Consider the following 15167-nt stretch of genomic DNA (forward strand, 5'->3'; position numbering starts at 1 on the left):
TGGAGTGTGGAGCCTTCCTGCTGCTGCGGAGTCGGGGCGGTCTGCCTCCCCCCACCGCAGGGAAAAGGGAAACACCACCTGGGTCTGGGTGCAGTTCCCCCCTCCAGGGGCGGGGGCACCTAGACCCGGTTTGTAGAGTACGCTTGGGGAGTGTGATCGTGTGTACAACGTCTCTTTATGTCTGTCTCCACGTTGGTTGAGTGTGGAGTAAGTGCATATGAGAGCATGAGGGTGGGAATGGATGTTTGTATCTGTGTGTGCCTGTATGTCTGTGTCTATATGTCAGGTTGGGTGTCAGGCGCCACCTCTCTGGGGACATCTCAGGCCCTCCAAGGTTTGGAGGCCTATCTCCCCCTACCACCACTTCCCCTGCCAGTGGCGGACCCCCTCAGACATCGGTGCGTTGGTGGTTCTTTGTGTCCGGGGATGGGCGTCCAGGTACACACCGGCTCACTCCTTGGCGGCCGCTTATCGGGGCCTGGAGCCTGGGGCTCGCTCGGGCCACTTCGGAGGTGGGGTGCCCCCGGCCTCTCGGCCTGGGGCTCGGTCACTCAGGCGCAGCTGGCTGCCGGCGGAGCTCACGGGCGCGTCACTGCAACTCCCCCTGGCTTCTGCTCCGCGGCTGCTGAGTGAACCCTCATCTGGGACTCTCCTCAGCTCTTTCTGGGACAGTGGCGCAGCTGCCCCTCTGTTGGTCTTCCTTGGTCTCTTGTGTTCTGGGGGCCTCTGGATGTCTGGAGTTTTGATCTCCTCCACACCTGCTTCACGCCCTGGAGGACGGGGCTGTGGCCCCCCCACACCCTCTAGCAGATTATTACATGAAGGAACCTTTTAAAAAAACAAAAAACAAGCGCGTCCATGCTCACAGGTGTACACACGGGTGATCACACCCACAAACTACACCCTTTTTGGCTCCTACCTCAAAGCACACTGTGTTCTGTTGATCTTATGTGCTGCACAATAATGTTTAATATTTAGTATTTACTGTCATATTCCCATATATCATTGTGATGTTGTTTATTCTATTACTCTTGTTCTCTTCTGCTTGTTTTCCTTTTTCTTTCTCAGCAGGTGATCCAGGTGATTGATATATGCATTTTTTTTCTCTGCCCGTTCTGTTGGTTTTTGTCTTTTGCCCTTCTCCCCCGTCCCTCTTCTCAGCTGTTTCTCTTTCCCTCTTTCTTTCTCCCCTTCTTTCCCCCAGTCAAGTCTGTCCCGTATTCAGTAAGTGAAAATAAAATAAACAATAAAAGGTGAATCAAATGGACCATTACGGCAAGGCTGGGATGGTCAGTTCTGTAAAGTAAATCCGTTGGGCATCTTTCTTTGCCTTTAGACAACAATTCTGATGCAAAAGAGCCAAACGGGACAGGCCAAAAAAATAAAAAAAATAAAAGAAAAATAAAAAAATTTATAGGCCAGTAATTTAGCAGATTTGCCTCCTACCTCATAGTATCTTTGTTTTAAAAAAAAAAACATATTTTTTTGTATTTCACTTGAAAAAATTTCATCGATTTCGTTTTTCTTCTTTTGTATTTCTAATTGTAAATTTATAACTGCGGTTATTTTATGGGCATCTTCAAGATATTGTAGTTGTGTCTGGAGTTTTCTTAAATGCTCATTTCTCTTCTTTTTTAAGTTAGCTCTGTAACCTATGAGTTTTCCTCTTATCACTGCTTTTAGGGCAGGGCTGCCCAATCCCGGTCCTCGAGAGCTACTATCCTGCAGCTTTTAGATGCATCCCTACTCCAACACAGCTGAATCAAATGGTTTGATTACCTCTTCAGCATGCCATCATGTTTGGCAAAGGCCTGATAACAAGGCATTCATTTGATTCAGCTGTGTTGGAGTAGGGATGCATCTAAAAGCTGCAGGACGGTAGCTCTCGAGGACCGGGATTGGGCACCCCTGTTTTAGGGCATCCCATAGAATACTCGGGGAAACTTCTTCATTATTATTTTCCGCTATATAATCTATTATATCTTGACTAATTTGTTCTTTCATCGTGCTTAGAATACTTGTATTTAATCTCCAGGATGTAACTCTTCTTTCGTATCCTAGCACTACTTCCAGGTACAGTGGGGCATGGTCCGATAAATCCATCACTCCTATCCTGCAATTGATCACCCTGTTAAAGTCTTTTTGATACATAAAAAAATAATCCAGTCTAGAATAAAATGAATGAGGGTGAGAAAAAAAGGTATAGTCCTTCTTGTTGGGGTTTAGTTCTCTCCATACATCTATGAGCCCTACGTCCTTTAAGATTAATTTGATGTTTTTGGTTATTTTATTCAATCCCGGGGCGTGTGGGTTTGATGAGTCCAAGGACGGGTTGAGGCGAACATTCCAATCTCCTCCCAAAATCAGAGTACCTTGTGCCTCTCCAACAATCAATTCAAAAACCTTTTTGAAAAATTTTATCTCTGATCCTGGGGGAGCATATACATTTATAAGAGTAATCAGTATACCCTCCAGGTACCCTTTAACTAACACAAACCTCCCCTCCTTATCACTGATTTCTTGGATGCATTCAAAATTTAACCTACTAGAGATTAGAATTACCACACCCCTTTTAGAGCTCTGAGGGCAGGAAGAGGAATACTGATTAAATTTCCATTTCTTTAATTTATCATGTTCGAGCTTCGATAAGTGAGATTCCTGTATAAAGGCAACTTCTATTTGTTCTCTTTTTATTTTTGACATAATTTTACTTCTTTTAATATGGCTCCCCAGACCATTTACATTAAATTAGTTACCTTACAGGGCATTAATGTACGACCTTATATAATTCCAATCTCTGTACATAGCCAAAGATCGAAAAGTACTCCCCCAGAACAGAAGAAGAAGAAAAAAAAAACAAAAAAAACAAACATTGTACAACGAAAACATATAATCATGTCGACTTCCAAAAACATAATCGCTATATTAGCTATATTTGGTGAGGGAAATACTCTTCTGTCCACTTGTGGAAGAGTGCCCTCTCCGGCACACAGGCCGAAAGACCAGTGGTCTGTAGGGTCCAACTTATTGTGCAAATAAATGACCCGACTTTAATGTAATTTTATATGCCCTCTTTATAAGATTAACTAATTATATAACAAAACAAGTTAATCGAAATAAAATTCATATTCTCAGTTCATCTTAGGTCTCAATATTCTTAAGTTTACCTCTAGTATAGTGCTCCGTCACACACTTGCTGTTTATCCACTGTCATCTTGGTGCCTAAATATCTGAAGGCGTTCCTTGAAACCTAGCTTTGGGGTCGAGTTTCCACCTTTCTTCTTCGTACTTGTTTGCCAAGTCTGCTGTTTTAATTGATCCAAGAATGAGTCTCTGTCTTTCACAACTTCTACCGATAATCCCCTCTTCACCATATCGGTAGTCGCTTCGTGCGCCGTGTTGTATGTCACAGTTCCCTCTCTGTAGAACACCTTTAGCTTGGCCGGGAAAGGCGTCTGGAAGCGAATATTGTTCTCTTTAAGCACCTTCTTCGCTGTCGCATATTCCTTTCTTCTTCTTTGTATCTCCGGGGCATAGTCATTGTCCACATCCTAGAATCCTTAAAGTTGAGGCCCTTAGCCTGCCAGGCCTTCTTAATAATGTCTTCTTTGATACGATAACTTGCGAGTTTAACTACAATTGAGCGTGGAGGGGCTCCTTCCGGGGTTTTTTTGCCACCGGCTCGATGTGCTCTTTCAATTCCCAACACCGTGGGGCGGGAGAGACTCGTTGTCTTTTCAAATAGATCCTCTGCAAAATTGACAACGGATGGAAATTTGTCCTCTTCCCCTTCCCTCACGCCATATATTCTAAGATTCTTGCGACGTGACCGTCCCTCTAAATCCAGTAGCTTAGATTCGCATCGCAACTGAAAATTTGCTAATTCAATTAGCAGCTCCTCCGAGGCCTGGATTCGAGTCTCCATTACGTCTATGCGTCCCTCTGCTTCTTCGAGTCTTATACCAATGCCGATGACCTTCTCCCTTATGGCATTAAACTGATCATTTGTGTCTTTTCTAAAAGCACGTAATTCTTTTAATATCATGTCCATCGTAGCTGGGTGGTCCTTCGCTGTGGCGTTAGCATCGGGTTGCTGGTCGTCTTCCATATTGCTGCTAGCTTGTGACGAAGCATCTTCTTCTGCTTCAGTACGTTCTCCTACATCCTTTTTCTTGGATTTTCTGGGCATTTCTATTCCTTGGTATAGTACCCCACAAAGATAAATCCAAACTTTTTATGTTTCGAGTTAGGTAAATTGGGGTAGAAAAAAAAAGTCGGGAGCAACTATCCTACACCGCCATCACACGACCCGCCAAACCGGAAGTCCCGATGGGGAAGGTTACTTTTAAAATGTATTCCTCTACAGATTACAGATTACATGCCCCAAAATGTATTCTGTAACGTATTCCGTTACGTTACTCAATGAGAGTAACCTATTTTGAATACTTTGGATTACTTAATATATTATCATGCTGTTTACAACTACGTGAATGTGATTTATTACTATTACTGAAGGTCCCCGGCTCCGAACCGTAGTAAAGGGACCTCTGGCTAATACGTCGGGTTCTGTGTCGGCTCGTAGCCGAAAAATAGCTTTACTTTGTTGTCTGGGTCAACTTTGCTAGCGAGAGACAGAGAGAGGCGTTGAAAGGCTGCTGCAACAGAACTTATTTTTTCAGAGGAAAACACGAACACAGCGTACAGTCGAGTCTTAATAGCTTACTTACAACTGGGCTCGTCAGGCACTCTTCTTGGCTGCAGTGGTTATTATTATATTTACATGCTTCCAGCTCCCGTTTCTGCTCCGTGACAGCTCGTACTTTTCCTTTCTCTCCCTCCTCGCTCACAGACACATCACGTGTATGGCAGTCCATTCTCCCTGCAGCACGGACTACACCGCCCATCAGGCTACATGCTTTAGGGCGATGCCTGTAACACTCTGCCTGTTAGCTTAGCACAACAACAACAACAACAACAAAAAGGCGCTCTCTCACCCAGGAAACACACAGTCGCAGAGAGAGCGCGGCACCCTGTAACCATGGCAACCATAACGCTGCCGCCTGGAAGAACAGAACATACCTATAAAACAAAACCCAAACAGTCCTGACCCGCCACAATATGAAACAGGAAAGTACCGCCATGTAATCCATTTATTTCAACAAAGTAACTGTATTCTGAATACCACCTTTTTAAACGGTAACTGTAACGGAATACAGTTACGTATTTAAAATACAAAATATGAGTAACGGCTGTACATGTACTCCCTTTACTCCCCAACACTGACTACTGACGACGTGTCCTCATAACAGGCATCCCTCAAGAGTCTCTCCATTTAAAGCAATGGATTATCAGGGACTGTAACATCTAGTCCTTTTACTGAATCACGAGATAATGTGAGAGTGTGATGCTTCCTTTCTTTTTTCTCATCTTTGCTGTGTTTTTCGTGTAATAGCTGTTGTTATATCGGTTATATCAGTCGGTGCTGACACTCAAATGTCTGCAGGGCCTTGGCCCTCACTCAGACAACTGTTGCCAAGTGACAGATCAGTTGTTGCTTCCTCTTGTCCTCAGTGAGTTTCTATACACTTCCAGAACAGTGAACTGAACAACATTAGCTGCACTGAATAACTACAGATGATTTCATGTTAATTGTTAAACCAACAATCGCTCTGCGTGATACTCTTCTAAATTGCAGATAAATGCAATTAACATGGAGCAGTAGGACATCAAACGCCATATTTGTCACTATCAGGATATGAGCAGGCATCTGATTGCGTATCTGATTGGGGAAGATTGCATCCCTCCTCAGAGGTGTCCCCCCCCTCCTTCATCTCTCTCCCGTGTTTTGAGGGGAAGTGGGAAGAACAGAGTGAGATTGGTGTGAAGTAATTACACTTGTGAATCTTGACAGGGAAGAGGGGACCCTGAGGCTGGAGCTCCAGCTATGAGTGCTATGACAGCTTGTCTGTCAGCTGCACTGGAAAAAGATCTCATGTTGAGAGTTAATCAGTCTTTATGTCATTCTGTTTATTCTGACATCGACAGCAGATACATGCAGATAAGATAAACACCATCTTCACCCATTGTGCTTCTCCAAGGTCTCTGTGCTGTTTCAGTGCACTGTTGAAGCGGTGTGGTCACTACCATGGCTGTCGACCAGATGCCTCTTGCATAAAATCCAAGTTGGATCTTGTTACACACCCTGAAGCTATGTGCCAAGGCTTAAGAAAACCCCCAAAGCTAAAAAAAAAACAACTAATGCTGAGCCTTAAAAGTGCATTTGAGAAGCCAATGTGAAATCGGGTTGGCTGCATCCATCTTTCATGTACAGCCTATGATCTGAAATCAAGTCTGACGTTTCCAAGTATTAAAAACAGTCCCAGTATTTTAAAGGTACAGTATGTAAAATATCATCGCTGCACTGGAGAGAAATTCAGTTTTTTGCTATTCCCAATGCAAATGCATATTGCAAGCTATTCTGGCCTCTGTAAGACAAACATCTCTTACTGCCATTCATGTGTTGTGAGCGTGGGCTGTCTGTTGTTCATCTCAGATAGGGTTTATGTCTCTTTACTCTGGAGTGAACCTGATATGAGTTGATGAGTCATGGAAGCTCAATTTTCCCAGTGACTATAAATAAAGTCCAATGACTGATATTGAGAATATCCTGAACCTTTCTGTTTGTAAGCGCTGCTGTTTCTGTAGTTGTTAAGTCGGGTTAGTGATGCTTTCTTTGAACATTGTTGGACTCGGACTCATAGCAGATACACTCACACGGTGTGAGAAAGCAGTATTTATCAGAGGGTAACTGTGATTTTCAAGTAACTGAAGCCTAAAATTAGCTAGCATAATGTGAGCAGGCTAAACCGCAGCAGTTGTTTAGTTACGTCATTGTCACATGTCTGGAGACAGGAGGACACATGCATAATTGCTGACAACATCAGAAATAAATAAGCATGTTTATGCACATCTATGTGTGTTAGAGCCCTGATGTTAGATGAGGAGATAAGGCATGAGGTGGAAATAAAGGAGGAGATAGACATGATGAAAATATCCATGCATACATTTGGGTGAACATTTAATTACACACTAATGTTTTTAAGTACAACATACTTTTTTCTCCTTACTGTAATTTTAAAATGATCTTCATCTAACAAGATTTTCAGTCTTTTAAAGTGGGGGACCATCCATCCATCTATAGTCTAAGCAGACCCAAGCCAACCCAAAGACCTTATCTCATCTTACCCTAGTCTGCCCCAGGGCCTCTTCTTGGTGAGGGAACATCTCACTAAGAACAAATCCACGATAAGTCACTTTGCTTTCCCACAGGTGGTAGATGATGAGTCCAGCAATCATTCGCACTTGGAGGAACTGGAAACAGACACGAGAAACTAGAGTCAGGAGCATGAACAGCTTGTAAGTAAAAAAACAGAGTTAACCTGAGCCTGATTACAAATATAGGAGTAAAAGCAACCTGGTAGTGAATAGAGCTAAGAGCTAGTCCTTAAATCCACAGCAATGATGAGAAGATGGTAGATGTGTGGTAGATGCTGCTGCCAAACCTCCTGTGACTGATGCAGTCACAAACCCACTTCATTCACAAAGCACTGTGAATGTTAAAATTCAGTAGAAAAGATTGAACTTGTCCAGTACCAGTCCATTTTCCACATCGTCACGATTTCTTGTTTCATCAGAATCCAGTAGCCGAATACTTTACTAATCAAACTCTGCACATTAACAAATAATGTTTATTACTTTCAGTTAGACCTCTTACATCTTTATAACTACTGTACTGTAAATCTCAAATAGTCCACAGCCATAACATTCAAATTTTCACCATCTTTGAGCGACACAACCAGATCCAATGTGATTAAGAAACAGCACCACCTATGATAAGCCACCTTCCTTCTGCTTAGTGTGCAGCCCCAGGCTGCTGCAATTTGGATGAAATCCTTCATGCATGGCAAGGAGCTTTTTCTGTCTTGATGTCAGTGCTTCTCCCTTGGTCGGCTGATCATCACAGAGGAGGTGACTGATGATTGGTCCTTGAAAACACACACACACACACACACACACACACACACACACACACACACACACACACACACACACACACACACACACACACACACACACACACAGGAACTGAGCATGTGCAGCTAAATGACTAGCCCAAATGCTGCTGTACCAGCATCTTTTATTTGACTACTTGGGCACATAGCACAGATGTTTTTATTTTTTATTTATTTTTATTTTTACTCTATCAGACAGAATCAGTTCAAAAACAAACAAAATAGTTTCACCTGTCTGCTGCTGCACACATTAAAATCATAATATGCTCAGAAATTGTTTCATAAAGTCTATGAAAGGGTACTGAGAAGTGTGTGTGTGTGTGTTCCTGTCTAGCTATCTTTGTGAGGACTGAAATCTGCATTCTACTATACTTGTGAGAACCAACAGTCACTTGTGAGGACACACAACCCGGTCTGCACAAGTTTGAAGCATTTTTGAGGCTCAAAATGTGGTTTTAGTGTCAGAGTTACAATTAGGTTATGGTTAGGTTTAGGTTTAGGGTAAGGGGCTAGGGAAACCATTATGTCAATGAAGGTCCTCACTAAGATAGCTGAATGGGCTTGTGTGTGTGTGTGTGTTTTCAAGGCCTTTTGTGAAACACGTTATTTCATATGACTCCCTATTCTCACAGCCCAGCTCTGTTACACCTGGAAAGTGACAGTCAATTTACCACTCCTGTGTTTCATCTCTCACACACTAACCACTAAACTACACACAGGCTGTTCTCAGGAGCACAATCCCCGGCACTGCAGTGCACTTAAAAACACTAGGGGGCAACAGAAATCTGCTCACTTCCTCTGCAAGTCACCAAAAGGGCCTTGAGAACCAATTAAAAGAGCTTTAAGAGATCTCTTGACTGACTTGGTATTTACACATTTTGAAGTGTCACATCTCTGCAATGTGACTGGAGAATGTATGTGGACAAACAGCCATGTAATCCAATTTATTTTCCCATCAAAGCATATCTTATTGTGACAATGTGCTCTCATTTGGTTTTCAAGAAAGAGATTAGAGTGGACAAAATTGAAACCTGTAAAACAAACAAACAAACAAACAAAAAAACCCCCAATCAAATCAAATAAATAATATGCATTCTCAACAACACTCAGGTATTTCTATTACACAGTGGTGAATACTTACTTCCTGCACCAATGAACTTTTAAAAAAAATTTAAGGATGAAAAATGATAAATCTCTTTCTTTCCATATTTATTGCCAGTGATTTATTTCAAAAATTGGCAATCAGTAGCCAGTTATTTATTATTAAATAATATTAAACGTCTTTAGCTTATTTATACAGTATAGGAGGAAGGGGCAATGAGGCTTTAATTAAAAAATAAATAAAAACAAGTCATAAGTTTGTGAAAAGACAGCCAGGTAAAACAGGAAGTTCTATGATTTATTCCAGGGGCTGCAATAAGTTATTAATCTTTCACCAGACTAAAACATTTTAAGGAGGTTATCAGTTTTTAGATTACCGTTGTGTAAGAGAAATAGTTCAGTAATCTGGGTCTTCAGGCTCATTATCATTTTTATTCTGGTTTGCTGTGGGTTATTTGTTGCTTTGTTATTTCTGTTGTTTTTTTCTGTATTCAGTTTATTTGTACATTTGTACAACTGTGAAGTCAATCTGACTTTACCTACTAAATTATACACTTGTGTTCACACCTTAAACCTTCTTTTGTTTCTCCAATGACAGAAGTATTTGGTAATATTTTTACAGACTGCATCAGGTATGATCGTGGTTAATAATTTAAAATTACATCAGACATTACTTTTAGCTATATATCAATGCTATCAAGATTTTCATTATAGTTTTCTCTTCAAATCATAAAATAAAGCCACTTATTACACATGATCAAAATTGATTCAGGACAGAGATGAGTTAGGGCCCGAGGTGCCAAACGTAACTGTTCTGATATCAAAAGTTTTTAAGGTAGACTGTTTTCTTGGATTTGGTAAATGTTTAAATATGCAATTGTAACTCTCTGGTGCCACCTTAAAACCTGTAGTCTGTAATAGGACATGATGTCATCGGTAAACAGGAAGTAAGTCTGTGAATTAAGGAGAAGGCATGTGCAGCATGGTGGCCTTAGCCAGATAAATCCAGTGGCATCCACATACATCCTATGCCTTTGGTAGCATTGTGGGTATGTATAGACTTGTTTTATATTTTATGTGCATGTATAGACCACTTTCTTTCAAGTAAGTTCATTTTTCTGTAAGTTTAATGATAAAAACCAATCTTATGCAGTTTAAGCTAGCAATCGCTTATGGAGCTAGTTAAAGGGGAATGACAAACGAATTGGAGGCATTCATTATAGTAAGACTTGTTAAAATCATAATTTGATGTTTGTATTTGACTTAAAAAGGGAAGTAATTCATATGAACATTGCATGTTGACATATTAAAAAACTGGGTTAATATATTTTCATCGTTATATATGTACATGGTGAATAAGTACAGTGATTATGCCTTGTACTGTTTGTTACAGTTTCACCTTTCCCTGTGTCAATAAACCTGTGAACCGGGAATCGTGTCATCAGAGTCTTGATGTGGGGAAGGAGTTTAGCTGACTGCCCAACCATAGCAGAGGCAGTACAGTAACCATCCCATCCTTCACCAAACTCACCAGAGAAACAGTTTCTAGTCTCTTTGTTTTACAGGCGCTGCTGATGTTCCTGGGCTTGGAGCCAGTTTTGGTAAATGGTAAATGGACTGGTTCTTATGTAGTGCTTTTCTACTCTATTTGAACACTCAAAGCGCTTTACACAACTTGCCTCATTCACCCATTCACACAAGCACTTTTTGCTGTGCTTTCCTATCTACCATTCACACACATTCATACTCTGATGGATGCATTGGAGAGCAATTTGAGGTTAGTATCTTGCCAGAAGCAATAGGGTGTCTGTAGCTTAGGAGCTAGAGCAGCTCATTCAAGGATTCAAGGAGTTTTATTTGTCATTCGCATCACATGTTAACATGAGGTGGAACGAAATTATGCACACACGGTCCTGGACTGAGAAGAAACAAAAATAATGAAGAAACAGAATTATTATTATTTTTAAGTTATAAATAAATAGTTAAGTTTTTTTTTTGACAAACAGAAATGACAAGTAATAAAACAATACAACAAATAATACTATAAGTAGAGTGCAACAACCTGAGTACCAGTATGGAGTTTGGGTATAGAGTGTGTGGGTATAAATATAGGTGTAAATAAATACTTTAGCAGCAAAGAGCATGATGACCAGCACTGATAAAGTGACGGTGTCAGTAAGTGTCAGTAGTGATTAAGGTGCTACAATAACAGTTCTTGTCCATTATGCACGGAGAAGTCTCACAGCTCCTGGAGCGAAGCTGTTTCTCAGTCTGCTGGTTTTGCATTTAATGCTCCTCAGGTCCCTGGGGCATTGTGCATCCCTGGTTTTGTAGTCAGTGATCCACTTGATACCCCTCCACATACTGCGCGGGTCCTGGGAAAAAAGGTGACCCTGAATCTTCTGTGCGTATGTGGCTTCGGCTGTCTTCACCCCTGCGGTCAGTTCTCTCCTAGCCCTCCTGAGTCTCTGTGCATCACCAGACCTGAAGGCGGCATCCCTGGCTTTCTCCTGCATTCAGCCAGGGTTTCTGGTTTGGATAGCACATCACACACTTGGTGGTGGTAACATCCTCCGCACACTTACTAATGTAGCCGAGAATAGCAGATGTATACTCCTCCAAATCCAGCTCGTCCTTATACACCGCAGCATCCCTGAAGACCTGCCAGTCTGTGCATTCAAAGCAGTCCTGCAGTACAGAGTCTCCGTCATTGGGCCACACAGTGATGGTTTTCTGTGTGGGTTTGGAGCGTCGTGGTGGGGGATGGTAGGCAGGGACCAACATAATGCAGATGTGGTCGGAGAGGCCGAGGTGGGGGCGGGGTACTGCTCTGTATGCGTCTCACATATTGGTATAAACACGGTCCAGCGTGTTATCTCCCCGTGTTGGTATGGTGACATGCTGGTAAAACCTCTGTCACGTTTACACTACGTAAAAAGCTTCTGGGTGCTTATTCTGAAGCGAGCTGATGTTGCTGTGTAGCTCCTTCAGTGCGTTGTTAGGATTAGCATACGGTGCTGTGTGGGCTGCTATGACAAACATCACTGAAAACTGACGAGGTGAATAGAATGGGTGACATTTCACAGTCATAAGTTCCACATCCTCGGAACAGTGGCTGTTTATCACCACACAGTTCGTGGACTAACCTTTGTTTATGTTCATGTTTCATCTGCATCCATTGGGGTGTTTCCCCATGGCAACCTCCTTAAAGTGTATAGCTTTACTCTCAGGGCCAGGACATGCTGGATTCCACTCTTAGCCAGTCTTGGACCTTCCTCCCAGTTTTCTTTAGGTCCAACAGCTCAAATGGATTCCAGCCAAACAGCATCTCAATTGGAGAAAACCCCAGGGAAAACTGTGGTACTTCCCACACTGTGAACACTGGGAGGGTCTAACCAGCAATCCCAACTGCAGTCAACCTCACGAATGAATTTGGATTTTAAGGTCTTGTTCATTCGCTCCAGCACCCAGTCAGTTTGAAGTCAGAGAGGCTTTATTTATCCCGAAGGGGCAATTAAGATAGATACCTTGCCGACCGTACAAACATCACATTGGGGATACAGGTCAGACTAGGTAGCACTGGCTGGTCAACCGCACGAGCAGCAACCCGACCGAAACAATGGAAAATGAACGTGGTAAACGTAGTCTAAATTGACTGTCAAAAATGGCAACGTATTGGTATGCTTGGTGCTGCAAAAGAGCAAGTCACAGGAAAGTTTCCAGAAGAATCAGATCTGGCTCCCTCTTTGAGAAATCAAAATCATCCCTTTTCAGTTGGATCAACTTCATTTACAGGTACAGTATATGTAGATGTAGACATGAATAGCAATGCACCTTTCATAACTGAACACCAATACAAGACATTTGAAATGCAAAATGAAATTTCCCCTAGTGGGACTAATAAAGGTATATCAAATATCAAATTAGGGCCTCAGTAAGTAATAATTGTCTGTGTCATCAAACTGCATATTTCAGAGTGGCCTTTTATTGTGGACAGTCTAAGGCACACCTGTGCAATACTCATGCTGTCTAATCAAAATGCCACACCTGTGAGGTGGGATGGATTATCTCGCCAAAGGAGAACTTCTCACTAACACAGATTTAGACAAATTTGAGAACAATATTTGACAGTCACAGGTCCTTTGTGTCATGGTCCGGGTGTGTGCCAGTGTGTCTCCCTCCGAGCCGGCGTCTCCACCCCTGGGAGGGGCCTCAGTGTTTTTGCTGATCGCTTACATCTGTGGGTAATTAGCCGGGGACTCATAAGGCCAGCGTTCTCAATCTCTCTTCGCCAGATTCTCTGCTAAACATCAGTCAGTGCAGGCCACCACCATAAATTCCCTACGTGTTTTTTTTGAATCACCTTGCCTCACTGTATGTTTGTTTTTTGTGCGCCTCCTTTTTCAGCTACACCTAACTGTCAACCCCTGGCGAAGAGCTTCTACTTGGATGCTGGACCTTCTGGCAGTCCCTCAGGCTATTACCAAAATTACCTACCTGCCTCTCTGCCTCCACGCCAGGAGTTTTTGGATTTACACACCCGGACTACTCACCCCTCTATGTCATCTCCGACCTCCGTTGGCAAGTACGCAGTACGAAGGAGGATTCTGAGCCAAACAATATATTCATATGCCTCCTTATCTATGTTTGAACATCTGCATTCTGTTACAGTGACCCCGACCTTTTTCCTGGACCCTTTGTGACTTGCTTTCCAGTCCAATCCCCGGAATAGCTGTCCTCTCTGACCCGGACCAGATCGTTATTTAGTTTAACGTCTACGCTCACCTTTTGTTTATGAATATTTTGTGTAAACATTAAACATTATTCTTAAAATATACTTACGAGCTGTTCGGCGTCTTGCGTTTGAGTCCTGTCACTCGTCTGAAACGGTCTCGGCCGTAACACTTTGTGTATGTAGAAAATGTTTCAGATCTTTAAGTTCAGCTCATGAAAAAAGTGTTGCGTTTATATTTTGGTTCAGTGTATATATCTCTGGAGAGATCGAAAATGGTTGTGCACAGACGTCCATATCCAACCCGAGGGAGCATGAGAGGTTCTGCAAAGAAGAATCCAACAATCTGCCCATAAACATGTGTGCCAAGCTTGTAGCATCATACTCAAAAAGATGCTTCAAAAACACCAATGATGAACCAAAGAAGAAATCACATACAGCAGTATGAGGACTGTGAAAACAAAGCCAAAATCACCTGACCACACCACAAAAACTCAAGGAGGATTAAAAAACGCAACTGAGAAGGAGAGGTAAGCAAGATAAGAAAGAGAAGATGAAAAGAGTAAATTATTTCGCTCTCTCCAGTGCTATTCTTCATTTTAAGCAGCTTGTTGACCTTTCCAGTCAAGCTTGTAGGTGTAACTCAGATTCTGCTGCAGTACCTGCAGTAATTTAGTTGGAAACTTGTGCAGTAGGGATGAAAGAGAGAAAACAAATATCGGGGATAAGGCAGAAGATGGAAGGAATAAAGAGGAAGAAAAAAGAGTGTAAGAGAATGCTGAGGTCTCCAAATGACCACCTCTCACAATGTTGTTTTATACTGCGTCACATAGTAATAGAAGAGTCCAGGTAGATAATTCACACTCTGACACCACCTGAAAAGACAGCTGCAGGCAATCACACAGTGGACGATCACAAAGTGGCTAAGAAATGCTTCATCACACAGTGAAACTAGCTGTCAGACAGTGAAAAGCCAATAGTGGACTTTCCCCTTGGATTTTTGTGTCATCATTGTTTGTGTCAGTAAGTTTGCAAAAAGGTAACAAAAAGAGTGACTTGTGAAATATTTACACTCCCCGTGCTCTGTCTCTATGTGGTGTCAAGTTAGTTTGTCACGATTTGGGTGTGTGGATGTGAAGAAAAGGGACCCAAACACAGGACTGCAGAGGACTTGTTATGAAAGCAGGCTGAGCTGAACTGGAGGGGGGGGCATTAACAAGACAAGGAATTGAAACTGAGGACATGCTGTGAGTACACAACTG

The 15167-nt window shown here is 42.2% G+C and overlaps 1 long non-coding RNA gene across 1 annotated transcript; it reads left to right on the forward strand.

Moving 5' to 3' along the window:
- The first annotated feature begins 11993 nt into the window (after positions 1 to 11993).
- Positions 11994 to 14022, forward strand: LOC147318361 (uncharacterized). Its single transcript, XR_015131368.1, has 3 exons — positions 11994 to 13486; positions 13581 to 13758; positions 13845 to 14022. It is a non-coding gene; the product is annotated as an uncharacterized LOC147318361 (long non-coding RNA).
- Positions 14023 to 15167: the final 1145 nt, after the last annotated feature.

Source organism: Aulonocara sp. 'chitande type north' Nkhata Bay, linkage group LG11 (genome assembly GCF_057382095.1).
Source record: "Aulonocara sp. 'chitande type north' Nkhata Bay isolate Kocher_YH1m ecotype deep benthic linkage group LG11, A_spYH_male_GT1.1, whole genome shotgun sequence".
NCBI classification, from domain to species: Eukaryota; Metazoa; Chordata; class Actinopteri; order Cichliformes; family Cichlidae; genus Aulonocara; species Aulonocara sp. 'chitande type north' Nkhata Bay.